The sequence below is a fragment of the Nicotiana tomentosiformis genome, chromosome 7 (assembly GCF_000390325.3).
Source record: "Nicotiana tomentosiformis chromosome 7, ASM39032v3, whole genome shotgun sequence".
Classification (NCBI taxonomy): domain Eukaryota; kingdom Viridiplantae; phylum Streptophyta; class Magnoliopsida; order Solanales; family Solanaceae; genus Nicotiana; species Nicotiana tomentosiformis.
The window spans coordinates 61848047-61873977 of record NC_090818.1 but is presented as its reverse complement, the minus strand read 5'-3'; positions in this window follow the sequence as shown (position 1 = coordinate 61873977).

Genomic DNA, 25931 nt, shown 5'->3' with positions numbered 1-25931 from the left:
AGTATTGTGGTAGCAATAAACCCCTCCGGGGCCAGAACTAGTCTAACTAGCTCACCCTGGCAAAAAAACCTGCTCCACAATCGGAGTTGTTGGTGGCTCCACGGTGGCTGCTCTAGCATAGGCTTTAACTAGACAGCGTGCTCAACCCTTGCCTCTACCTTGACCCCGTCTTTTTGCGGCTCTAGCCTGGGGTGTTGGCGCCTACCCAATTACTGCCGATGAGTGTGTTCTCACCATCTGTGGGAGAATAAAAAGGGAATGATTTGCACGTCGGATCAATAAAGCCGCATGATAAACAATGAAAGAAAGGAAAGTTTTCTAACATCTTGAAGTCTCTTGGAGATAAGTACAAACGTCTCCGTACCGATCCATAAGACACTACTAAACTTGCTCGTGACTCGTGAGACCTACACAACCTAGAGCTCTGATCCAACTTGTTGTGATTGAAAGTCCCACCTTAAGGTCGTGATACCGCGTAGCTGCACTTGCTAAGCAAGCCAACTCACAATCCACAAAAATAAAGCCAAATTCCTTTAATTAGTAGAGACATATAATAAATAAAGACAGAAATGATTTCAAAGCAGTAAAATATCTGATACAATCAAAACATGTCCTAAAAATGGCCAATACGGTACAACCCCCAAGACTAGGTAGCACAAGTACACGAACAACTACGAAAATAGGACAAGTTTGTATACATAACAAAGCTATCTGAAATACAAATAAATAGGAAATAGTAATGGAGTGGGGATCGGGCAGTGCAAAATAAATCCATGGAATGTAGCTCACAGTCAGTCTCCGTGCTACCACTAAGCTCAATGTGAGGCTCTGCTGGCACCAACCTGAGAATCTGTACAAAAATATGTGCAGAAGCAAAGTATGAGTACACCACAATCTGTATCCAGTAAGTATCAAATCTAACCTTGAAGAATTAGTAGTGAGGTTAGATGCATTCGAATACTTAAAACACAGATATAATAACAAAGCTAGAACGGAACTGTAAATGATCTCATGCAGAATAAGTCCCAAGGATATCAATAGGTTAAGAGTATAAATCATTCTTTTCCAATAAAAGAGAGAACCATAACGCTACTCAGATATAGTATAAAACGATAGCATGTCCAAATAACGGAGATGAAGCTCCCAGCTAGCATATAGGGATATCTTGAAACAAGTAGCAACTAAATGAATACTTATGATTGTGTCAAAGGTTTCTATGCATGCTCAACCCAGTACAAGATCCATGTACCACGATGCACAATCCATGTATCTCCATAACCTAATACAAAATTCATGTATCGACCCAATATACAATCCATGTATCGACCGCGCTCACAGGGCACAAATTAATATAGATAATCACCTGACTCCGGAGGGATGGATCCAAATCCACTTGCAAAGAGGAGCTTAATAGCTCACTCATAATCAAATATCTAATCATCATGCCCTTTGTTCCATAACTATATTTCATCCGCACACCTTACCTTTCGTACAAAAATTCTTAGTCCAACTCAAGTATTCATATACAAAAATATATGCATATATTCAAGAATTACAGATAAATGATGCACAATAACTTAATAAAAATCTTATAGATATGTGCTCATGGAATTTCTATATGACTACGGATAATTCAAGTAATTCGACATATCAAGAATATGTTCACATGCCTTCATAAATAACCATAAACCTAGGTATGATTTCAAACATGAATAAGAGAGCGAACGTAGTCATATAAGCCGAACAAATCATGAATTAAATGAGCATATAAAAAAAAATAAGGCATAAAGTATCCCAATTCTACCTCGGTTATGATGTAAACTTGGTAAGTTCATATATGCTCGCCATCCCATAAATACACCATCCCCAATACCTTAAACTATAGCAATCAAGTCAAATCCAAGGGGTTTCACTCTTAACAAGGTTAATCAAGAGACTTAACTCTGCTCGGTAGCCTTCAACCTTCCAAAATAGCCTTCCCTCTTAATTCAACCTCCGAACGAGTTGAATCTAGTCAAATACAACTCAATAATGTCAAATAAAGTCATAGGAATCAATTCAAAATAATAAAGTTTGATTTTTTTATCAAATCATCAAAGGTCAACAAAAGTAAACTCGGGCCCACACATTCAAAACTTGAATCAAAGGGTAGATCCCGACTATCCATAACTCCACGAGTCCAAATATGTAATTAGATTCCAAAATCGACTCCAAATCAATATTCTATGTGATGACCCGATAGGTCATTTTTAAATTTAACATTTAATTCTGTGCTCCGAGACCTCGAATAGCAACATTCAGCACTCCTCGACTTGTGTGCGTAGTCCGTATATTTCTCCGGAAATCTTTTATGTGAAATATTGATAAAAATATAAAATAGTGCTTTAAAACTTACTTAAGTTGACTTCGCTCAACATTTATAGAAAACGGACTCAGATTGGTATTTTGACGGTCCTGGTGGGTCCGTATCATGATTTGGTACTTGGGCGTATGCCCGAAATTAAATTCGGAGGTCCCTAGCTCAAATTATCGCCATTTGAGGAAAACTCGAAACTTAAAAGTTAAAGATTTCCAAAGTTTGACTGTAGATTTGTCTTTGTCTATATCGGACTCGGATTGAGATTTCGAGAATTGGAATAGCTACGTTATGTCATTTGGAACTTATCTGCAAAATTTGAAGTTAGTCCGGATTGATTTGATATATTTTGACGCGAGTTATAGAATTGAAAATTTCACAAACTCATAAGTTCGAATCGAGGTGTGAATTGTAGTTTTGACATTGTTTGACGTGATATGAGACCCCGAGTAAGTCCGTATTATGTTACGGGACTTGTTGCGATATTCAAACGAGGTCCCTAGGGGCTTGGGTAAGTTTCGGACGGGTTTCAGACCATTTTTGTTCAAGAACACAAGTCTGGTTCTGTTGCGTCACACTTGCGCAATTTTGGCCGGAGGTGCATGGTCGCTTCTGCGGAGACAATGTTGCTTCTACGAAGCTTGGGGAACAGATGCGATGCCCGCTTTTGTGGTGCCATGATTGCAGATGCGATCCTTCACGCTTCTGCGCAGTCGCATCTGCGACGTGAAGGTCCGCAGATGCGGTCCTCTGCCTGGATGCCTTCGTTCGTAGATGCAAGATTTTTCTCGCAAAAGAGAGACCGCAAATGCGAAAAATATAGTACACAGATGCAAAAATGCGGGACAAAATACATAAAATCGGGTGTTTGCTATTTTTGCTCATTTTTGAGTTTTAAGTCTCGGATTTGAGCGATTTCAAAGGGTTTTTCCCAAGTTCGAACTATGTAAGTGTTCCTTATCCTATATTGATTATATTTTATGATTCCATACTTATTTATATCATGAATCTGTGAATTTAATGGGAGAAAATCAGAGTTTTGTAAAATCTTCCAAAAATGTAAAATGAAGATTTGAAAGGCAATCTCATGTCGGAATTTGATAACTTTTGTATGGTTGAACGCATATCAGAATGGGTGTCTGGATTCCGTGATTTTTCATCGGGTTTTGAAAAGTGGGCCCCACATTGACTTTTATGAAAATATCCCAAATTAAGTCTCTTTCGAATTGTGAATAATTTCTAAAGCTCAAATTGAATTGTTGGTAAATAAATTGCTAGGTCTGATTGGTTTGGAGAATAACTCGAAAGGAAAAGCCGTGGTCGAGTGATCACTTGAATTGCGAAGTAAGGTAAGTATCGTGGTTAACCTTCACTTGAGAGAATAGAACTCTTTAACTATGTGTTATGTGGATTTCATGTGTAGCGACGTATAGACGAGGTGACGAGTGTCTATACGTCGTAAAATTGCTTTCTTCCATGTTTGTACGTATTTCATTAATTATCTTATTTCATGAATTAATTGTTATATTAATTGATTCGCTTATTTTCATTGCCTACTATTATGCCTTGATTTCATGGATTAATTGCTACCTGCTTATTTGATTTTTGTGCCATAATTGTTACTTGATAATTAGCATTTCATATATTTAATTGTCTATCTCCTCCCTAGTTCTACACTTATTTGTTACTTGCCCATATTTATTTCCTACATACTTAATAATTATTGCATACCTTGTTGCCTAATAATTTCTTATTAATTGTGGCATTTATTGAAGTAGTCTTACGTATAAGTATTGTTAATTTATATTGTTGGATAGGGTTGCACGCCATAATAAAATTTATTTGAAAGATTATATTGTTGGATCGGGTTGCACGCCACATCGGAATTTATTTTAAATTTATATTGATGGATTGGGTTGCACACCGCAGCAGAATTTAATTGAAGGATTTTATCGTGGGAACGGGTTGCACGCTTAACAGAATGATAAAAGAAATAATTGGTTGCGACTGCTGAATTGACCTCGATTGTTTATATGACTTCCATGTCTTACCTCTATTCATGTTATTCTTATTATTATTGCGTACAGGTTAATGTAAGTGACCTTCCTTAGCCTCGTCACTACTTCGTCGAGGTTAGGCTCGACACATACATAGTACATGGGGTCAGTTATACTCATACTACACTTTGCACTTCTTGTGCAGATACCAGAGTTGGTCCCAACAGCGTACTGTAGATTTGCTCGGATTCAGCTATCAGAGGAGATTTGAGGTATAGCTGCACAGCGTTCGCAACTCTGAAATCCCCTTCTACTTTATCTTTGTTGTGTGCTTTCTTTCAGACAACTTTATTTTGTTCAGACCCTTATTTGTATTATTCTAGAAGCTCGTGCATTTGTGACTCCAGTTCTGGGATGTTATTTCGGCATCGTTATTATTTTGGTTTACTCACTTTAATTCAGACATTATTCTAGTTGTTTGACTTCTTTACTATTTGATTAAAAAGGAATTGTTAAAAATGGTTAAAATTATTCTAATGTTCGCTTGCCTAGCAAGTGAAATGTTAGGCGCCATCACGGTCCCGAAGGTGAGAATTTTGGGTCGTGACATTCTAATCCCCAAAATACACTCTTTTTGATATATTATTATTTATACCAGGGGAATGCCTCATACACTTATGTGTTTAGACTTTTATTAGAGGTTTCATGACTTGCTAATGGATTTAGATTTCAGACATGTTCATATTGCATTAATATTCAATTTTCAAGCCAATATTATCCTAAATTTTTATTTTAAATTTCTTGAGTATGATGTTCAGTTCAAACCTCCAGCTAGTGAGTACATGGTTCACTCGAGTAATAAGGTAGGTTGATCGCTATCACATCCTGCCCTAGTTTCGAAGCGTGAAAACCGCTGGCAACACGACCATCAGTTGCTATTACTGCTAGCTTTTAGATATTCTTACAATCAATATTTATTACACCATGTAAATTTATGATTTTTTTGTATATTATATGGATATAAGTTTTTTAAATAGTTATCTTATTTGAATTTTTTTATATATTAGTATTTAAATAAAGGTAAATTATACATATTCTGACCTTGAATAATCTGATTTTCTTTATTATCAGTTATTCATATTTAAAATAATATCCTAACAATCAAAGATCTAAACATCTTAATCCTAAAAAAGAACAAACGGGCCTAAGTGATTCGAAAATATCTGTATTTACTCTAGCTGGACTTTTCTTATTACCTGTATGCTGAAGATGCAATACCTAGTAGATAAGTAGACACAAAACTAACTACATATCTTAGTTCTTGTTAAGTTGTTTTCCTAATGGAAGACATTATTTGTTGCCAACAAGAAGAGACAGAGTGTGATAGAACAGAAAAAGAGGATGAAACACAAAAGCCGGAAAATAATTCGAATTTTGAACTGACAAAAAAGTGTTTGAAAGAGAAATGAATAAAATTTGGGTCCAATTATTTCTGAAAAATGAAGAGTGGTTTGTACCAAAAAAACACTACCTTATCGGGTTAGTCTTAAAGTTGTGGTCATTTTCCTTTGAGAAAAAAGTCAGTAGGGGCAAAAAGAAGTTTATTTTGAACATGTGGGACTACAGAAGTAGAATTGTCTAAGCATGCATTGTCAACTCTAAAAAGAAGCTTAGCAAGTACATGAATTTTCATGGAAGTGGGAATTCCTATTCTAAGAAAACAAAAGTACCAAAAGTCATTTGCTTCTTCTTTCAGCTTATCAACAACTATATCATACATAAGGGGCTAGTAAGTCATTTTGTTTATTCTCTTCGTTTCTATTTTTCTAATGAACTAGCAATACTGTATGAATTAAAGGAAGGACAAAGAGAGAGTGTTAAAAAAAAAAGATAGTAGAATGAATGGGCACAATCTTTAAAATTAACACACTCTATTAAACTTTCACGCAGGTCTCCATGTTTTGTACTTTTGTTCTTTATTTTTCTCATTTGTTGACCTTAAGTCTTTAGGATGGTAACTTTGAATTTCTAACGAAAATGAAAAAGGAATAGAAAAATAACTCCGTAATAACAGAACACAAGGATCTTGATTTTGAGAAGAGTAAATTTAACATTTTATGTTAATTGTGGGATCAAAATGAGAAGAGTAAATGACCTTCTTAGTATGAGGTAATTGAAGTCCTTAGAAGTATTTGAAAATCAACAATAACATATGAATTCTTACCGTCTCTTTATTTTAGCTCATCTTGGACTCACATTTTAAAATAAAATTAAGCATTTGAAAATCACTAGACACTAATTAGACAACAGAATACTTAAAGCAGTTGAATCGATAAATAAGAGTGATGTGCATAGAAGATATGAACAACACATACATGATCGCTTATGAAGATACCGTACTTGTTAGTCTCAAAGTTGAATAGAAGAAAATAGGTACGTCACTAATAATCAAGATCATTGAAGCCACATATATGGAAAGGTCATTAATAATTACAAATATAGAAGGAATCAATCAAATTTCTGATTATACGCGATTTGCTATTATTGCCACAATTGTTACAAATCATTCACGTAACGGCAATTAATGCAAAAAATATTGATAACATGAAGGAGCTAAACAAGGCAAATCGTTACGAATTATAATACTACTTTAACCCCCTTTCCATAACTTGTTTCCCATCGAGAAAACTACTAAATTGTAATATCAATTATCAATATTTTAACTATTCTTTATTATCTTTATTATTGAAAGAATAGCTCTTTCCAACTATGAAGAAGGCGACCATCATTAAGATTTCTGTTACCTTATTCTCAAATTTGATTCTTTATTTTTTATTATTGTCACGATCCAAAATCCCAACCCGTCGTAATGACTCCTAACACACCGGCTAGGCAAGCCGAAACATAACAAAGAAACAGAACAACAAAACTTATAGAGATAACATAAGTCTGAAATATCAATACAACGAAATACCGTTAATACAAGGTAAATCCCTCAGAAACTGGTAAATACAGAATCATGAGCTCTACAACGGAATACATGTTTGAACCAAAAAATAATACTGTCTGAATTGAAACAATAGTACATAATAAAAGACAAGACAAAACTGCGACCAAGAATGCAGCTCTACCTCACCTCTCGAAGATCAATCCAAGAAGCAAATTTATTGCTGATAACTGGTCCCACACTTGGACCTACACAATTAAGTGCAGAGTGAAGTATGAGTACAACCTACCCAATGTACTCAATAAGTATCGTAACTGACCTCGGCAAGGTAAAAAAAAAAAATTATAAATGATACTTGGTATATCCTGTACAGTTTCATGAAATCTAACAAGTACAAGGCTTTAATGTGATCATGTATAAGGTACTGAAAGGAATATCCTCTCTGTGTGTACAATTACTCAAATTCTCTGTTCAGTCTCTAGTACAATATATAAGATGGTATGAACATAAATCAGGTAATAAACCATGAAAATTGCAAGTAAAGAAGAAATGCAATTCCAAGCAACACTGGCCAGACTTTCCTCAACCTTTCCATCTCCGTACCAAACCACTGATAAGTTTTTCTCAATAATCGTGTATACACCATCAAGAGTGAAACATGAGAGGGTGACCTTAGGGGGATGGATTTATATCCATACGCTGCACGGACAACTCACGTGCTAATAGAATCAACCGCATGGACAACTCACTTGCTAATAATATCAATAACTAGATCGGCACGGACAACTCACGTGCTAATAGGATCAATCACATGAATAACTCATGTGCTGCACAAACAACTCACATGCTAATAATCACAATCCGCTCGGTGTGGTCACAGGCTACCAGTCCAGCTCATAACATAGAGAAAGCAAATATGCGGGAATACGTGTACATGATCAATGATTATTAAGTTTCATACTCCTGTACTAGTATGAATAATATGTTATAGTGTAGGCATGTGCAATATCTGCTATCACAGCTAGAGCAGATAATTTCCATTAAGAAATAGCAGTTTATCAGGTTCGACCAGAAGAAATAACTCAACGAATTCTCAAACATGGTGCAAATAGCTCACAGAGGGGTACAAATAGGAGAAACATCTCAACTTGAAGCTTAGCAATCATTTTAAGGCATGCCATAGCCTAAGCACTATCCGAGCATGGAAATAGTACCCCGGTACACGCATATGGGCTCAATCTCACACATATGCGCCACCCATAGCACGTAGCTATCACAGATAATTTTGGTAACTAATGCCTCAACCAAGTTTAGATAAGATACTTATCTCAAGCAAGACAAATCACTCCTCTAACAAGCCCTTCCCGTGTGTATCGACCTCCGGACGATCCGAATCTAACCAAACTAACTAAATATAATCAATAAAAGTCATAGAAATTGATTCCAAATGATAAAGCTAAGATCTTTAACCGAAATAAAAAAGTCAACCCAAAATATCAACCCCGGGGCCGCATCTTGACACCCGAAAAAATTCACAAATTTTGGACACCCATTCGATTACGAGTCCAACCGTACCACCGTACCAAAATCACCAATTCCGACCTCAAATCGATCTTCAAACCTCCATTTTTCATTTTTAAAAAGTTTTCACAAAATCTCCCATTTCTTCACTTTAATTCTCTAATTAAATGATAAAAACAATGATGAAATCATGAAATAATAACAAATCCAAGTAAAAAACACTTACCTCGATCCAAATCTAGAAATACCCTCCAAAATCGCCCAAAACCAAGCTCTACAACTCAAAATATGAAATAATAACTCTAACCCTTGATTTGAGTTTTCAATATACTGCCCAGGTGTTTACCCTTCGCGAACGTGGAAGACGCCTCGCATTCGCAAAGTACAACTTTGCCTTCAGTCAAAATTCCCCCCCGCTAACGCGCTGTCCTTGTCGCGAACGCGATGACCAACTAGACCATGCCTATGCGAACGCGAGACCTCCCTCGCGAACGCGAATGCTTAAGCCCCAGTGCCCCTCAGCCGACCTCCCTTCTACGTGAATGCGATCACCCTCTCGCGTTCGTGAAGGGAAATGACCTCCAAAGCTTCTCGAACGCGCTCCCTTCCTCGCGAACACAAAGAAGCATGCACCCGACACTATATTAGCTATCCAAACATGAAGAGATTGGTTTAAAACTCGTCCGTAACACACCCGAGGCCCCCGGGACCTCAACCAATCATAAAAACAAGTCCTAAAACCAAATACGAACTCGCTCGAAGCCTTAAATAATACAAAACAACATCAAAACTATGAATCGCACATCGATTCAAACCTATTGAACTATTGAATTTCCAACTTCTAATACTAATGTCGAATCATATCAAACCAATTCCGAATGACCTCAAATTTTGCACACAAGTCATAAATGACACAATGGACTTATTCCAATTTTAGAAACCTAAATCCGACCCCGATATATACAAAGTCAACTCTCGGTCAAATCTCTCAATTTTCCAAGCCTTCAACTTTCCAACTTTCCCCAATTCAAGCCAAAATGACCTACGGACCTCCAAATCAATATCCCGACATATTTCTAAGTCCAAAATTACCATACGAACCTATCAGAATTATTAAAACTCCATTCTGAAGTACACAATCAAAATCTGGTAAACTCTTTCAACTTAAGCTTCTAACCTTGGGACTAAGTATACCAATTCACTCCAAAATTTGCCCGGAACCAATCCAACCACCCCGGCAAGTCACATAACAACAAAAGAACATAGAATGAGCGATAACTAGGGGAATATGGTTGAAATACACAAAACGACTGGCCAGGGCGTTACAATTATTTCTTTTTTATATTAACTATATTTTAAAAAGTGAAGTAAATTGGTTGTTAGAAACCCGAATTATTCTATTTATTTGTTTTTGACTAAAAATTATTTGTTGATTAAACGAATTGGTTCTGTTAGCAGATAATCTAATAATCATTTTACTTTCCATTTACACACTTTGTCTTTAGCAACAAATTAAGTTTGGAACTAATCAAATTACTCAGGTAGGGAATGGACAAGAGGGATCTCCTCTACACAATTCACCCACGCATTCTCCATAATGTATGAGACAACTCACCAGTTAGATATTCTAATCATAACACTGAGCAGCAAAATGAAGAGAAATAAAGTTTACAAGATGACTTGAAGAAATTAATTTCTCAGCAGATCGGTGAAGCTTTACATGCCTTGACATGTGGTGTGCCAAGAGTAGTTCAGCTCTACCACGAATTAACACAACTATAGAAAACCCCGATCCAGGGCTTGAGAACTCCGGAAATAAGGAAATTCCAATTAGTTCTAGAGCTGGAAGTTTAGGTATGACAAACAATTCTGATTTACAAAGTCTAGTTCTAACCTTTTAGAAACAACTCAAGAAACAATATGAACGGATAGAACAGATACCGGGAGTACCACCGGTAATCAAAGGTGTGAATATGAACAAATATTCACAACAGCCATGAAAACCATGCGAACCACCCTTACCGATACAAAAAATTTGAAAAAGCTAGATATTCCTAAGTATGATGGAATTTCTGATCCATGAGATCATGTGAAAGCATTTTTCACAGGAGCCAAAGGCAATTATTTGACTAATCTTGAAATCAAATCAGTGTTGGTGAAGAAATTTGGTGAAACCCTTACAAAAAGTGCACTAACATGGTATTTTCTTTTACCTGAGAATTCAATTGACTCATTTGATGAGCTTGCAGATTTATTTATTAAAGCATATTCAAGAGCTCAAAATGTAGAAAATAAGAATGGAAGATATATTCAAAGTAAAATAATGAAGTACAAAATTACGTAGATAATTTGTGGATCGCTTCCAACGAGAATGGATGTTGTTACCTCGTGCTCCTGATAATTAGGCAGTGTAATGACATGGACCATCATTTTGCATATTTTAGCCCTTTTCCCCTATTTAATGCTTTGTGTATGTATATTTGTTATTATGTGACTTGTGGGTATGGTTGGTTTGATTTCGGAGAGGTTTTAGAGTGAATTGGAACACATAGTTCCATGGTTAAAGGCTTATGTTGTAAGAGTTGATCAAGGTTTGAGTTTTGTATAAACAGCCCCTGAATGGTATTTTGATGGTTCTAATAGGTTTATTTGGTCATTTTGGACTTCGGCGTATGTCTGGATTTGGATTTGGAGGTTTTAGGCTGATTTGGCACTATTTGGCAAAAGTTAAAAAGTTGAAGGTTTGGAAAGTACATAAGTTTGACCGGGGTTGACTTTGGTGATATCCGTTTTGGATTTTGGTTTTGGGAGTTGGAATAGATTATTTTTATTATTTGAAACTTGTGTAAAAAATTTGAGGTCATTCCGATTAGATTATACATGGTTCGATATGAGTTTTGGAAAGTTGGAGGTCGATTAGTTCCTTAGGCTTCAATCGAGTTACGATTTGTTAGTTTAATATTATTTTGTATGATGTGATGCCTCGAGTAGGACCGTGCTGTATTTTGGAATTGTTGGTATGTTTTAGCGGGGTTCTGAGGGGCTAGGGTGAGTTTCGGGTCACCTAGAAGGTGGTTTAGCATGGCTAATTAGTGGCAGGTCTGGTGCAATCACACCTGCAAAGAAGTGGTGTGCAGGTGCGAAGTTGCACCTACTAGAATCGGGGCGCAGAAGCGAAGTATGGCTGGAAGAGGCAGAGTCCACAAATGTAGAAGTGATTGTGCAGAACCGATGTCGCTTCTCCGATGCATTGTGCGCAGAAGTGCTTCCGCAAAAGCAGATGTTGGAGCTGTAACAACCTGACTGATTATTTTGTGTTTTTTAGTACTTGATTCCGTATTTATTGCCTTTTCTATGTTCACTTAATATTTTATGACTTGCGGGGTTGGTTGGTTTAGTTCTCGAAAAGTTTCGGAGGGAGTTGGAATACATGAGTTTATTCTTGGAAACTTAAGTTATAAGAGTTCACCGAGGTTTGACTTATGTGTAGACGGTCATAGATTGGCATTTTGACGATTCAAATAGGTTCGTATGATGATTTTGTACTTAGGCATATGTCCAAATTAGGATTTAGAGATTCCTAGATTGATTTGGTTCTATTTGGCGAATGTTGGAAGATTATAAGTTTGACTGGAAGTTGAATTTGATGATACCTAGTTCAAATTGTGGTTCCAGGAGTTGGAATAGGTATGTTGTATCGTTTGGGACTAGCACGCAAAATTTGAGAACATTCCGAGTTGTTTAGACATGTTCGGCGTATGTTTTAAATTTGAAAATTTGGATTAGTTCATTAAGTTTGAATCGAGGTGCGATTCATGATTTTGATAGGATTTTTGTGTGATTTGAGGTATCGGGTTGGTTCGTATTGTGTTTCAAGACTTGTTGCTGTGATTGGATGGGATTCCGGGGCTCTCGGGTGTATTTTGGATGGATTTCAGATCATGTTGGATTGAGTTGGCATTGTTGTAGTTTGCTGAGTTCTGGTGTTTTCGCATCTGCGAAAATTTGGTCTCAAATGTGAAGCCGCAGATGCGGCCTTGGTTGCACATATGCGGGATTTGACCTGGCAGGGGGAAGTTCGTAAATGCGGATATTTTCTGCAGAAGCGGATGCGCAGATGCGTTTGGCGGAAGGAATAAGTGATTTTTGCATCTACGATGGTTTTTCTATAGATGCATTGCAGTAGAAGCGGGATTTGGGTCAGCAAATGCAAAATTGCTGGGCAAAACATATTTATTTCGAATGCTTGGTTATTTTATCACATTTTGAGATCGGGAGCTCGGATTTGGGCAATTTTGAAAGCGATTTTCACGACTTTCTTTGTGGTAAGTATTGTTGACTCAGATTTGGTTATTATTCTTGGTCCCATCCTTGATTTTTGCTTTTGGTTACTATTTCTATGTGAGAAAAATGAGGATTTTAGTAAAAACTTATCTAGAGTGTAAATGCAAGATTTGAACCCCGATTTAGGGTTGGATTTGGATGAAACTTGTATGGTTGGATTCGTATTCGAATAAGTGTTCGGAATTTGTGACTTTTGTCGGTTCCGGGAGGCGAGCCCGGATTGACCTTTTGGTTAAATTTTTATTTTTTGTTAAAGATTGGAGCTTTATTAATTAGAATCGATTTCTATAGTCGTGTTTGATATTATTGAGCTATTCATTGCTAGAATTTACCTTTTCGGAGGCCGATTTGAGAGGAAAGGGCTTTTTAGATTACTGATTTGGCTTGTTTGAGGTAAGTATCTTTCCTAACCTTGTTGGGGGGGGGGGAGGGGGGAGAATACCCCTTAGGATTTAGCCTTAATTATTTATTTATGTTATGTGATAAGCGACGTGTACATGAGGTGACGAGCATGTACATATGGTGGTGCTATGTGTGGTTTATGACTGAATTTGACATGAGATTGCTCTTATTACCCTGTTTTGATTGGGAGACCTCTGTGCTACGTGTATTCAATTTGGATGATTACTTGAGTTTATTTTTCTATGCTAGAGATCATGTATTAGGATTTTACTTCTTAATTGGCCAAGTTGCGCGTTTGTGAGATTGTTGCTAAATTGAGTTAACTTAATTTATGCTTATATATCGAACACCCATCCGCATTTCTTTATTGATATGTCTTTGTGCACTGAACTGGAAGATTGCGAGTTTATGTCTTGATGACAATTGTTGGCGTGTTATGTTATTATGATTGTTGCACATATGGACGTGTTGGGCGGATTGTTTGGGTGTTGGGATGAGGTCTTTGTCGTATTATTGATATTATTGATATTGCACACGTGGCAAGACAAGACGGGCTATACTGGTTTTGTACATGTGCGTGAGACAAGGTGGGATTAATTGTTAATGCGGGTGTGGCGAGATAAGGTAGGTATTTGCTTTATTTTAGCACACATGGTGAGAGGATAATATTGTGATGTTGTTGTAAGTGATGGTATCGGGAGTTATTCTTGATACAATTGTGTGATGTTTTGGATGTCATGTTTGATATTATTGTTGTGATGAGACGAAAGTAATATGTTAATCATGCACTCGTTTTCACTGAAACTTTGTGCTGTATTTTCATAAATTGTGGAATTTCATTCATCATATGCTATTTCATATGCCTTCTCTTCTATTTGATGATTTGTTGATATTATTTTTCTACTTGAAATTATATTGCCAGTTATTGATTTATCGAGCAGGTTATTTGACTAGTGAGTATCATATAATTTGAACCTCATCACTACTACACCAGGGTTAGTTTTGATACTTACTGGGTACTGATTGTGGTGTACTCATACTATGCTTCTGCATATTTTTTGTGCAGATCCACATGTGGGTCCTAGTGGAGTTTCTTACTGAGCTTGGAGTTCACACAGAGACTCTGGGTGAGCTGCACTTCATGGATCTATTTAGTAGTTCTCGAGTCCCTATTCTATTAATTTTCCTATCTATTTGTATTTCAAATAGTTGGTTATGTATTCAGGCATATTCTCTGATCGTAGTAACTAATGTACTTGTACCACCTAGTCTTGGGGGTTGTGCGATGTTGGTCATGTTTTGGCCGTGTTATGACTTTATCAGATTTTGTTAATGTTTTGGATTATTAATGTCTTTATTCATGCTATTTTAATATGATTTTAAGAAAATGAACTTCATTTTTGTGGAATGAGAGTTGGCTTGTATATTTATATAAGATGATGTCGTATGGTTTAAAGAACGCTAGAGCTACTTACATGAGGGCCATGACTACCCTCTTCCATGACATAATTCACAGGGAAATCGAGGTTTATGTGGATGATGTCATCATCAAATCTAAGAAGAGCTTAGATCACATAGCAGATTAGGGAAAGGTTTTGGAAGTACAATTTGAAGGTGAACCCCATACAATTTGCCTTCGGGGTCCCTGCTGAGAAATTACTAGGTTTAATCATTAGTCGTCGAGGTATGGAGTTAGATCCATCAAAGATCAAAGACATTCAAGATTTGCCGCCACCTAAGAACAAGAAAGATGTGATGAGTTTCTTGGGTCGACTCAATTACATCAGTCGTTTCATAGCCTAGTCGACCGTAATATGTGAATCTATCTTCAAGATGTTGAGAAAAGATTATGCGACAAGTTGGACCGAGGAATGTCAAAAAGCCTTCGATAGAATCAAGGAGTATCTATCTAAACCTCATATGCTAGTCCCACCACAGCCTGAGAGACCTCTGCTGTTGTATTTGTCCATGTTGGACGGAGCATTCAGATACTCTTGGGAGAACACGATGAGACTGGAAGGAAAGAGCAAGCCATATACTATATGAGTAAAACGTTCACACCTTATGAAGCTCGGTATTCTTTATTGGAGTGTACTTGTTGTGTCTTGACATGGATAGACCAAAATCTAAGACACTATTTATGTGCATATACTACATACCTCATATCAAAAATAGACCCCTTAAGCTATATTTTTCAGAAACCTATGCCCACAGGCAAGCTGACAAAGTGGAAAATACTGCTGAGTAAGCTCGACATCATCTATGTGACTCAAAAGGAAGTAAAAGGGCAGGTCTTGCCCAATCATCTGGTAGAGAATCATGTGGATGGAGAATATGAACCATTGAAGACGTATTTTCATGACCAAGAGGTATCTTCAATAGGGGAAGATATTGTAGATGCTTATGATGGTGGAGATTATTTTTTGACAGAGCCGTAAATTTCAAAGGAGTGGGCATCAGAGTTTTCCTAGTATCGAAAAAGGGCCAACACTATCTTGTATCCGCCAAGCTCAGATTCCCGTGCACTAACAATATGGCAGAATATGAAGCTTGTATCCTGGGACTCACGCTAGCAATTGACATGAACATTTAGGAACTATTGGTGATCAGAGATTTAGACCTGTTGATACATCAGGTACTCGGAGAATGGGCCACAAGAATACCAATATACTACCATACATGCATTCTGTGCAAGGATTGATCAAGAGATTCGCAAAGATAGAATTCAAGCATGTTATCCAGAATTAGAACGAGTTCACAGACATATTGGCCACATTGTCTTCCATAATACAACATCCAGATAAGAATTATATTGACACTATCCTGATAGAGATCCCCAACTAACCTGCCTATTATGCCCATGTTGAAGAAGAATTTGATGGGAAACCATCAGGGATTACTTAGAAAGGGGAGAATACCTAGAAAGTGCTACACATATTCAGAAGCGCACATTACGAAGACTAGCTAATCATTTCTTTTGGAGTGGAGGAATTATATAGAAGAACTCTTGATCTCGGGTTGTTAAGGTGTGTGGATGCCAAAGAAGCATCCACACTACTCGTAGAAATACATGTCGGAACGTGCATACCTCACATGAATGGGTTCGTTCTAGCTAAGAAGATATTGAGGGGGGATACTTTTGAATGACTATGGAGACTGACTGCATCAAGTACATATAGAAGTGCCACCAGTGCCAGGTACATACCGACATGATACGGGTTCCGCCCAACGAACTCAATGTGACGAGTTCACCTTGGCCTTTTGCCTCTTTAGGCATGTATGTCATTTTCCCAATCGAGCCCTCCACATCCAACAGACAAAGATTTATCCTCATAGCCATTGATTAATTCACCAAATGGGTAAAATCCACCTCCTACGTAGCCGTGACAAAGAATGTAGTAGCAGATTTTGTCCGAGATCGTATTATCTGCCGGTTCAGAGTTCTCAAGAAAATTATCACTGACAATGCCGCCAACCTAAATAGTGATCTTATGCAGGCTATGTGTGAGACATTCAAGTTTAAGAACTACAATTCTACCGCATACATGCCTCAGATGAACGGAGCTGTAGAAGCCTCCAACAAGAATATTGATAAGATACCGAGGAAGATGATAGACGACTACAAGCATTGGCATGAGAAGCTACCATTTTCTTTGCTTGGTTACAGCATCACAGTCTGAACATTAACTGGGGCAACCCCTTATCTACTAGTTTATGGTACCGAGGTTGTTATACCCGCTGAGGTAGAAATCCCTTCATTACAGCTCATACAAGAAGACGAGCTAAGTGACATGGAATGGGTGCATAATTGATATGATCAGTTGGCTCTCATTGACGGGAAAAGAATGAATGTCGTGTGTCACGTTTAACATTACCATAATAGAATGGAAAAGGATTTCAACAAGAAGGTAAGACCGAGACAGTTCAACCGGGGTAACTAGTTTTGAAGCGAATCTTCCCATAGCAGGATATGGAAAAGGCTAAATTCTCACTAAATAGGCAAGGTCCTTACATGGTTCATCGAGTGCTGACAGGAGGAGCACTCATACTAGCAGAAATGGATGGAGATATATGGCCAAAGTCCATTAATTCAGATGCCGTCAAAAGATATTATGTCTAAGATTGTATTCACACTTTCATTTTGATGTAATATGAACTACGATTGACCTGATTTTTATTTAAGAGGGGATACGTAGGCAGCCTTGTGAGTTTGGTCACATTATAATAAAATTTTCATTTCCCTCCATGATAAAGGATTGGGGCAAACTTTGAATTTCATCAGATACAATATTGTCGCACCAAGAGTCGCTAGAAGAGTATTATCAGGAAATATATCAGAGCTGGTCCGTCAGAACTGGGGTAGAATTCAAATTTTGAGGGAGTCCTCACAATTCTATACAGGATAAGGATGATGCAATGTCTCAAAGCTTGTTCATGATTCGATAGGAAACTATCTATTTTTATGCATTATCACGCATTTTAAATAACTGCATACTCTCTATTTTGGTAAGTACAAATGATATATCTTTTCAAACTCAATTGTTTGTAAAAGTCAAATAATAGCGAAGCTAGCTCAAAGCATAGCAATATCAAGATCAGAAAGCAAAGCCAGAAGCAAGGACAGAACGTGGAGTCAAAAGAACGAATCTATCTCCCCCCGGAACTCACCATTTTTCTTGAATGCTTGAATAATAGGTGCAACACTATTATGGATATCTGCAAAGGATATATGACAATATCACTGTCTTCACGTGGATAGATGCTACCAAGACTAAATGTTCCGTGCTAAGAATTACTTTTATTTCTTGCATTTTCATGAGGCTAAGCTCTGCCTCCATTATTACATGAGGCTAAGTTCTTCCCCCACACTTGCACAGGGTTAAACACTGCCCTCACCATCTGCATCGGGTCAAGCAAGACCCTTCTACTTGCATGAGGCTATGCACTGCCTCCACATCTGCATAGGGCTAAGTGTTTCCCCGAATATTTGCATAGGGCCGAGCACCCCGCTCCTACTTGAATGAGGCTATGTACTGCCTCCATACCCGCATAAGGCAAAACATTGCCCTCACTATTTGCATAGGGCCAAGCACCGCCATTCTACTTGCATGAGGATAAGTACTGCCTCCACATCTGCATAGGGCTAAGCGTTGGCCTAACTATTTGCATAGGGCCGAGCACCGCCCTCCTACTTGCTTGAGGCTACATAATGCCTCCACACCTGCATAGGGCTAAGCATTGCCCTGGTTATTGCATCAGTCCAAGCATGGCCCTCATACTCACATAAGGATAAGCACTGCCTTCCTCCATTTGCATGAGGCTAAAGCTTTGCCCCTATTCTTGAATAAAGCTAAGCCTTGCCTTTGTTATCTGCATATGGCTAAGCACTGCCTATCTTCCTTGACGAACAATCAACTATTGCTTCATCCTTATATTTCATGGGTTGAAAGATTGCCACATTATCCGAAGGTGTCATAGTACGAAGGCATCATATTCATAGCCTAGTGATGACATTCCACGGCCTAAGGATCTCAAAGCTGAACATCATTATTCAAAGGTGTCATAGCCCGAAGGCACCATCCTTATGGCCCAAGGACACCATTTCATGGCCTACGAATCCCTTATAGACAACTTTCATAGTAGGAAAGGAATTTGCATCATGTTTAAATTCTCGCACTCACAACTATGATATTATAAACGTTATGTATATATGTATGTATATATTTTCTGCATTCGTTGTGTTTTGAGCTTTGCATGTAACACGGAAGGTAACTGTTCTTAAAAAAGAAGCAATTCTCGCTCTGGTTTCTATTCAACGTTCACATTCCTTTGTTATCTCCAAATATTCGCTAACCGATTATCAAGCATTTTCCTTTTCGTAACCGTTCCGCAATCATGTCACCTCACTTATCCATAACGATCAATTCTACATTTTTTCACCCCATACATTCCATCAGTGACATAAATCGTTAACGACACCGCTCTTCTCAAAGAAAATCATTCTTCAAAGCATACATGCTTCCAATAGTAATTCCATAGGCCTCGTTCACCTTTGGATCCAGAACTACACACAACATGATTCCCGTAAAATCAGAAATATATAGGTAGCTCATGGACCAGGGTTCGGCCCCCTTATTTTAAAATATCTCATTCGCACAAAATTGATCATCATCTTGATTTCCGTACCCGATAATTCTTTCATCATTCCTAGGTAAAGAGGGGCAGCTGTTGATGCTTAATTTTGCCATCATGATTCCGATTTAGCCTTTGTGGGTTGGTATATTTTATAATGAACTTTTATATATTTTTAAGTATTATTTATAGGATATTTTCCTGCATTATTACTCCATGACTTTTTTATAACTTCAATTTATTATCTTATTATTACTTCATAAGCTCTTTTTTTAAATCACTATTATAGAATTTTTATATAAATAATTTTTAATTACTTCTAAATATTTTTAATTGATTCTAGCATTTTGCAACCAATAAATAATTTACTTATTCTAGCAGGGGCAGAGCACGCGCCGTAGCTAGGGTCCGTGTGAGGGTCGTGACTAGGGAACCACTAGTAGCTCTAGTTGGGGAGCAGGCACCTGAGGGGCATTTTGCTACCCCTGGACATCAGGAGACCTTGGCATATTTTATGAGCATGTTTGGGACTTTGGCTCATGCGAGGTTTATTTTGGTTGCATCAGCTACTTCACAGGTTGAGGGAGGAGTCCAGACTCCTGCTACACATACTCCATAGCAGTGGGCTCATGTTGATCAAGCTCTAGGTATTATAATGGTATAGCATGCGATTGTGGTTTAGATCGAGATCGTGCCAGTCGTATTAGTTGAGGAGCAGAAAAGGCTAGAGAGGTTCTAGAAGTATCCTCCTCCTCATTTCTCTGGCGGGGATTATGAGGATGCACAGGGTTTCTTGGATCAGTATCACTGCATTCTGCGTACTATAGGTTTGGTAAGTCACGGGAGGTCAACCTTTTAGTTGACGGGGTCGGCATATAGATGGTGGAAGACTTATGAGGTGAGCAAGCGAGCTGTCGCAGCACCACCTAGTTCTCCGATCTTTTCTTGTGAGAGTTTATTCCAAAGACCCACAAGGATGAGTTTCACATCGAGCTCAAGAAGTTGCACCAGGGGAGCATGACTGTGTTCGAGTATGCTATCAAGTTTACAGAGTTATCTTATCATGCACCTGCCTTGGTTTCCACTAATAGAGAGAGATTCCGTAGAGTTATGAGGGACTCCCCTACAACCTCATATTTGGGATGGCACGGGAGCTTGAAACAGAGAATCCATTCCATCAGGTTATGGAGATTGCTAGGAGGTTGGAGCATATCCATTGGAAGGAGAGGGATGCTAAGTAACCTCATGGTTCTAGAGGATTTACTGGCTTCTATTCAACGGCCAAGACCCGCATAGTAAGGGTTTTGCCACTCGACTACTTCAGACCGCACTTTAGGTCTTACATGATGCTCCAGCTAACCATAGATTCTAGAGCACTCGTACCGGGCAACCATCCTTCAGTGCATCTTCTGCATGAAGTTCATACGGTTGTTACTCCAGTCATCCCGGGCAGACTTAGTTCCAATAGCCATGTCAGCAGAGAGGTTGTTTTCAGTGTAGGGATACTAGGCACCTGGTGAGAGGTTGTCCTAGACTCTAGATAGGTGTACCTCAGTAGGGTACTAAGGCTATGGTTTCCTCTCTAGTTGCTACTCCACCTGTACAACCAGCTAGAGGTGGGGGACACATAGGTAGATGACGTCCTAGAGGGGGAGGCCGGGCCCGTTGTTATGCTTTCCCTGGTAGGACTGAGGCCATTGCATCAAATATCGCCATTACAAGTATTATTCTGATATGTTATAGAGATGTATTAGATTTATTTGATCTGGGTTTTACTTATTCGTATTTGTCATCCAATTTAGCTTCATATTAAGATATGTCTCGTAATTTTCTGGATACTTCTGTTTATGTGTCTAAGCCCGTTGGAGATTCTATTATGGTGGATTATGTCTATTGTTCTTGTTTGGTCACTATTGGGGTTACGAGACTAGGTTTGATCTTCCATTTCTTCACATGGTGGATTTTGATGTGATTTTGGGTATAGACTAGCTATCTTCGTATTATACTATTCTTGATTACCACGCTAAGGCGGCATTGGCTATGCCGGGAATGCCAAGGCTGGAAAGGATGACTATTGAGAAGGTCCTAATGGCTTCAAGATTCATATGTGGCATTTAAGGATTTTAGGATTTATGTATGGCTATGATATCTGTACTAGATGGTGTCTAGACTTGCAGTGCTTTTATACCATTATTGACTCTACACGGCAGTAATAGAGAGACGCAAGAAACGACTTCGAATTTGCAAAAGGTCCCTTTAGAGCGAGCATTTAGAAATGAGTTACCTTCGGGTTTGACAGTTGGCATGACTTGGTTAAGTTAAAGGGAAACCAGCTCTGATGATTTGATTATGTGAAAGTGGGTTCCAAAGAGTTTGGGATAGTTTGGACACGGCTCGTGGTTGAGGTGCTCTACAGGCATGGGGAGTTATTGCGTGTTGTAATTTTGTTCTACGAGATTGAATTAGTGAAAGGTTTTTGGTTGATGGATGTCTTTCCTACTTGGGATTCAGAGTTGAGAATAGGATCCTCGTGTTTTCATATGGTATCATGATAGAGGTGTTGCGCCGTATAAGATTGAAATATTGTGGGCAATATTGCGATTCGAGTTGGAAGGAAGGTCATGAGTTATAGGCGGGATGGGAGATTTAATATGCTTAGAGGATGTTAGTACTACCTTGTATCGCCTGAGAAGGGTGCGCGTGTTAGGAGATGCATTATATTTTTGACTTGCGGATGCTTGACTATATTACAGTAATCACCTAGATATTGACTACTGATGTTCAGGTCTTTGCTATGGAGTGCAGAATATTAAATGAGTATTTTCGGTGAGATGATTGTGTATTAGTGATGTCTCAGCTATTGAGTAGTGGAGTTGGGATCGGATATGGATACCCCTATATTCTTGAGGTTTAGAGGTTGGATGTCTCAGAGGCACACTATTCCTTGGTTGTGGAATTTGAAGATATATTAAGAGTTAGACAACTGATGGTGTGTGTAATGGATAGGTTACTATGGACTTTCGGAAAGTTATTTACCTATTTTAGGATGATGCAGATTGATTTGGGGGGCCATTGAGAGGCCTAATGAGAATGTTTATCTGACATCGGATTGTGTTTGCTCACTCTTGCATATCATTTACTGTGGGTGTTTCATCGAGCAAAAAGGATGTTATTTATGTCCTGATTTGTCTCATATGTTGCTTTCTTATGCTACGACGGGTTGCGAGACTGCTTGGTTATTCACACGTATGATGTGGTTCAGTTCAGTTTAGTTCTGGTGGCGATATTAGAGCGAGATGGCTCTTGAGATGTTGAGTTGCTTATTGCACCTTAGTCATGCTTTTCTTATCTGTGATATATTGTGCTATCCATTTCTCTATGGTTACGGGCATGTGTTTCACATGTTTGCTATTGATGCACATATGGTAGTTGATTATGAGCATTATGGCTCGATGGATATTCCATGTGGATCGGTAAGTTTGGACAGGGCTACGTGCCGTAGTGGGGTTACATTAGGATAAGATACTTTGTGGTTATTTCGTATGTTTTGCTACTCCCTTGTGGGATGGATTCATAGTATGGCACCGTATGGTGGTTTACCTATTGGACTTATCATATAGTTCTCTCATTTGGTTCTCTTTCCATCTTCAGTTATATTCGAGTTGTTGCTTGTTAGGTACGGACTGCGTCGTATGTGACTAGGTGGCATTTGGTGCAGTTTGTCGTTTGAATAGCTAGTACTGGATGAGATGAGATCCTTGAACCTGGAATTAGTGCAATCAAACTTGGATAAGGTATGTCTGGATAAGAATGCCATTAATCAACTTAAAATTTGGTATTAGTTCTTGTCGGGCGGGTGGACTCCACGACTTGTTGATTGGGTGAGTGGTTATGAGTTTCTACATTTTTCTTACAACATTACCGATGTTGTGAAGGTTAGGAATAAGGTTATTAATGAGAAGATATTGTGGTCGGAAGATATTACTATGACTACATGAGTTATGTGGTATATCGTGTGATTATATCTTGGAATATGGTTACAGCTTGAGGCAGCTTGGTTAGACTCATACAGTATATAGATGTGAGAATCGGGTCTTATAAGGAATTCCGGATGTTGGAGATTGGGTTCTAAGATTTATGGACTAAGGTTGAAGAAGGAATCTTCAGTTAGGTTGTATTGACGAGCTTATATGGTTTGAGGTGACGTGGGATCACCCATGGTTTATGTATGGTGTGTTTATACAGTGATTTGATGGCTTTGGAACGACTCGTGGCACGTTCGAGGATGAACATTTATTTAAGAGAGTGAGAATGAAATGACCTGACCGGTCATTTTATTTATTTGAGCCTTGTTTTCCCTATATTATGCTCCATGTATGTGTACTTTTTGTTATGTGACTTTCGGGGATGGTTGGTTTGGTTTCGGGAAGGTTTTGGATTGAATTGGAACACTTAGTTCCTACTTTGGAAACTTAAGCCACATGTGTTGACCAAGTTTGACTTTTGTGTGTTTGACCTTGGATTAGAGTTTTGATAGTTCCGTTATGTCCATACAGTGATTTTGGATGTAGGCATATGTTCAGATTTGGATTCGGAGGTTCCTAGGTTATTTTTGCCCTTATCAGCGAAAGTTGACAATTTGAAGGTTTATAAGTCCATAGGTTTGACCCATGGTTGACTTCATGGCTATCGATGTCCGTTTGGGATTCAGAGCCTTGGAGTAGGTTCTTACGCTTATTTATGACTATTATGTAAAATTTAAGGTCATCCCGAGTTGTTTAGACATGATCAGCGTAAGTTAGGAATTTGGAAATTTGAAATAGTTCATTAAGCTTGAATTGGTGTTCGATTCGTGGTTTTGAAGTTATTTTGTGTGATTTGAGGCCTCTAGTAGGTCTGTGTTATGTTTTGGTATTGGTTGGTATGATTGGGTGGGGTCCCGGGGGTCCAGGTGTGTTTCAAATGAGCTTCGGACCACTGGTATCTCGTGATTCTTATGTTCATCAGGATCACGGAGGGTGTCTCACGATCGCGGAGTGTTTTTTGGGTGGCTGTTAATTTCCCTTCTCGTTCACGTGTGCGGGACCGCATTCGCGTAGGCCAGTGGAGGGGTGCGTCATGTTTGCGGGTGCTAGACCGCCTTCGCGTAGGAGGACTTTGGGCCAGTGTTGAACTTGTGCTTTGCGATCACGAAGTAGAGCTTGCGATCGTAAAGGGAAGCCCTGGGCAGTCTTAATTATTTCATTTCGAGGGTTTAAATTATTTTATCATATTTTGAGATTGGGATCTTGGTTTTGGGCTATATTTTAGGGGAGTTTCACGATTTAGATTTGGGTAAGTATTCTTGACTCGAATTTTGTTATTATTTATGAATCCGTGATTCAGTATTTGATTGATGAATCTAAGTGAAGAAAATTAGGAATTTTGGCAAAACGTTTCTAAAAAAAAGGGAATATAAACTGCGATTCGGAGTCGGATTTGGATGAAACTTATATGGTTGGGCTTGTATTCGAATGGGTGTTTGGAATTTGTGACTTTGTGGAGTTTTGGAAGGCGAGCCCGGTTTGACTTTTTTATTTTTTGATAAAGATCAGAGCTTTATTAATTGGAATCTATTTTTATAGTCGTGTTTGATATTATTGAGTTATTGTTTGCTAGATTTGGCTTGTTCGAAAGCTGATTTAAGAGGTAAGAATTTTTTAGATTATTGATTCGGCTTATTTGAGGTAAGTATCTTGACTAACCTTGTGTGAGGGAATACCCCTTAAGATTTGGCTATAATTGTTTATTCGTGTTCTGTGGAAAGCGATGTGTATATGAGTGACGAGCGTGTACATGGGTGATATATGTGGTTTATGACCGGATTAGACTGTAGGCTATTAATATGCCTTAATTCGATAATGTGCTTTATAAGAAATATTCTTAAACCACTTTGTGCTTATACGATCATGATTGCTACAGTTGACTTAGCCAAATTCATGCTTTAATTGTTGAACACCCCTCTGCAGTTTTATGTTATTGTCATGTCCTTGTGCACTTTGTTGATAAGTTGTGAGCTTATATCTTGACAAAATTTTTGTATCATTGATTTGTGATATTGTTGCACATATGGATATGTTGAGCGGATTGATTGAAGGTGTTGGCACGAGATTTCTGCCGTGCGATTGTGATTGATATTTTTGTTATTATGATGGGAATATTATTGCCTGGCAGGAGTGACAAGGCGGGATAT